Below are 4,108 nucleotides of genomic sequence, written 5' to 3' on the forward strand. Positions count from 1 at the left end.
AATAAATAAAAGTAGTGATCAACCAAAGCTGTTTTACAGCTATATCAGAAGCAAAATCAAAGTAAAAGATATAATACAATCCATTACGGACGAGGGAATCACTTATACACAAGAGAAAGATATTTGTGAAGCACTAAATAAGAATTTCCAATTAGTTTTTACAGAAGAAAAAAATTTTGAGAGGGACTATGTGGAACACGCATGTCCACACATACTACCAGATATACAAATAGCAGAAAAAGTAATACAGGAGGAGTTAAGTAGATTAGACAGAAGAGAAGCAAGTGGTCCTGATGAAATTTCATGTTGGGTATTACGAAAATGTGCAAAGTAGTTAAGTAAACCATTATTTTTAATTTTCAAGAAATCCTTGAGTCAAGGTAAACTACCTGATAATTGGAAAAAAGCAAATATTGTCCTCTTATTCAAGAAAGGAAATAGACAAAATCCACTCAACTACCGACCAGTATCACTGACCAGTGTTGTAAGCAAGGTATTAGAAAAACTTATAAGAAAAGCTTGGGTAAATCATCTAGAAGAACACAGTATGATAACAGAAAGACAGTTTGGTTTCAGAAAAGGAAAATCATGTGTTACTAATCTGTTGAGCTACTATGACAGAGTAACAAACACAATACAGGAAAGGGAAGGATGGGTGGACAGTATCTATTTAGATTTCAAGAAAGCTTTTGACACAGTACCACACTAAAGACTTTTATGGAAACTGTACCATCAAGGAGGAATTCGAGGCAAACTGTTTTGTTCGGTGCAAGACTTTCTCATAAAAAGAGAAATGAAGACAGTACTAAGAGGAAACTACTCATCATGGAAAGAAGTGACTAGTGGAGTACCACAGGGTTCAGTGCTGGCACCAATCATGTTTTTAGTGTATATAAATGATATAAACAGTAACACTGGAAATGAGAGCTATCTGAATATGTTTGCAGGAGATGCAAAAATACAAAGGGGAATTACTAACACAGACTCTTGTAAAGAGCTACAAGAAGAATTAAATAAACTTCATGAATGGAGTAGTACATGGCAAATGGAAGTCAATGTGGACAAGTGTCACGTAATTAAGTTTGGCAAAAGTGGAAAAAGATCTGATTGGGATTATAAGTTAGGAAATAAAACCCTATACACATCAGAAAGAGAGAAAGACCTAGGTGTGATTATCAATAACAGACTATCTCCGGCTGAAAACATCAGCGAGAAGGTACGGAACATGTATACACTGCTTGGAAATATGAGAATAGCATTCACATACATAAATGAAGACATGCTAAGAAGGATAATAACATCATTCATTAGACCAACCCTGGAATATGCATCAGTAGTCTGGAGTCCTCATCTCAAAAAGCATATAGACAAGATTGAAAAAGTTCAAAGGGCCGCTACAAGATGGATACCAAGCTTAAGGGACCTAAGCTACGAAGAAAGACTAAATAAACTGAATCTACCAACACTACAGGAGAGAAGGAAAAGAGGTGACATGATAATGCTATATAAGTGCATATCAGGAAAGGACAACATAGACATAAATGATTACTTAACATATGGAGAAGCATCAGCAAGAGGACACTGCAAAAAACTGCATAAGAAGAGAGGTGATAAAGACGTAAAGAAATTCAGTTTCCCAAACAGAGCAATTGATCAATGGAATGCACTACCGAATGAAATAGTGTGTGCCAAAACAATTCACCAATTTAAGGATATGTACGATAAATATGGTTTAAGACACGGGACAGTACGAGCTTGTCTCATTCCTGTAAAGATACAATTAGGTAAGAACAATTAGGTAAGAACACACACACACACACACACACACACACACACACACACACACACACACACACAAACACACACACACACACACACACACACACACACACACACACACACACACACACACACACACACACACACACACACACACACACACACTTCAATACAAATATAAATTGGAATACTCTAGATATAAATAGCCAAGAAAGCTGTTGGGACCAAAAGCTCCTGGATCTCGTACAAGAGTTTTTCTTAACACAACAAGTGAGGGAAACCACCAGAAAAAGAGGACTTGATGTACCTTCAGTGCTAGATCTAATATTTACTAGGCAAGAAAATGATATTGACAGTTTAATATATCACCCTCCACTCGGTAAAAGCGATCATGCAGTACTAAAATATAACTTCAGGATAGCATATGACATAGTAAACAGCAATGACAGTTACAAAAAGAGCCTAAACTATAAAAAGAGAAATTATCAAGACCCAAAGAAGTATTTCTTAGAAGTTGATTGGGAAAATGAGCTTAGAGGACAAGACTTAAATGCTGTATATAAAAAATTATGTGAATTTTATGAAATACGAGTCCAGAAGTACATCCCACAGCACAAAGAAGCAGATAAGAAAATACAGAAATGGTTCAATACAGAATGTAAAAAATCAAAACAAAGAAGAGATTGCTGTGGAATAGATACAGAAGACACAATAGTGAAAGGGCGTATAATAATTACAAACAGGCAAGAAACGACTATACAAGAATAAGGAGGGAAGCCCAAAAACAGTTTGAGGAGGATATAATAAATAAAAGTAGTGATCAACCAAAGCTGTTTTACAGCTATATCAGAAGCAAAATCAAAGTAAAAGATATAATACAATCCATTACGGACGAGGGAATCACTTATACACAAGAGAAAGATATTTGTGAAGCACTAAATAAGAATTTCCAATTAGTTTTTACAGAAGAAAAAAATTTTGAGAGGGACTATGTGGAACACGCATGTCCACACATACTACCAGATATACAAATAGCAGAAAAAGTAATACAGGAGGAGTTAAGTAGATTAGACAGAAGAGAAGCAAGTGGTCCTGATGAAATTTCATGTCGGGTATTACGAAAATGTGCAAAGTAGTTAAGTAAACCATTATTTTTAATTTTCAAGAAATCCTTGAGTCAAGGTAAACTACCTGATAATTGGAAAAAAGCAAATATTGTCCTCTTATTCAAGAAATGAAATAGACAAAATCCACTCAACTACCGACCAGTATCACTGACCAGTGTTGTAAGCAAGGTATTAGAAAAACTTATAAGAAAAGCTTGGGTAAATCATCTAGAAGAACACAGTATGATAACAGAAAGACAGTTTGGTTTCAGAAAAGGAAAATCATGTGTTACTAATCTGTTGAGCTACTATGACAGAGTAACAAACACAATACAGGAAAGGGAAGGATGGGTGGACAGTATCTATTTAGATTTCAAGAAAGCTTTTGACACAGTACCACACTAAAGACTTTTATGGAAACTGTACCATCAAGGAGGAATTCGAGGCAAACTGTTTTGTTCGATGCAAGACTTTCTCATAAAAAGAGAAATGAAGACAGTACTAAGAGGAAACTACTCATCATGGAAAGAAGTGACTAGTGGAGTACCAAAGGGTTCAGTGCTGGCATCAATCATGTTTTTAGTGTATATAAATGATATAAACAGTAACACTGGAAATGAGAGCTATCTGAATATGTTTGCAGGAGATGCAAAAATACAAAGGGGAATTACTAACACAGACTCTTGTAAAGAGCTACAAGAAGAATTAAATAAACTTCATGAATGGAGTAGTACATGGCAAATGGAAGTCAATGTGGACAAGTGTCACGTAATTAAGTTTGGCAAAAGTGGAAAAAGACCTGATTGGGATTATAAGTTAGGAAATAAAACCCTATACACATCAGAAAGAGAGAAAGACCTAGGTGTGATTATCAATAACAGACTATCTCCGGCTGACCACATCAGCGAGAAGGTACGGAACATGTATACACTGCTTGCAAATATGAGAATAGCATTCACATACATAAATGAAGACATGCTAAGAAGGATAATAACATCATTCATTAGACCAACCCTGGAATATGCATCAGTAGTCTGGAGTCCTCATCTCAAAAAGCATATAGACAAGATTGAAAAAGTTCAAAGGGCCGCTACAAGATAGATACCAAGCTTAAGGGACCTAAGCTACGAAGAAAGACTAAATAAACTGAATCTACCAACACTACAGGAGAGAAGGAAAAGAGGTGACATGATAATGCTATATAAGTGCATATCAGGAAAGGA

This window comes from Coenobita brevimanus, chromosome 50 (genome assembly GCF_032717465.1).
Source record: "Coenobita brevimanus isolate Jiangsu-jjx chromosome 50, ASM3271746v2, whole genome shotgun sequence".
NCBI lineage: Eukaryota > Metazoa > Arthropoda > Malacostraca > Decapoda > Coenobitidae > Coenobita > Coenobita brevimanus.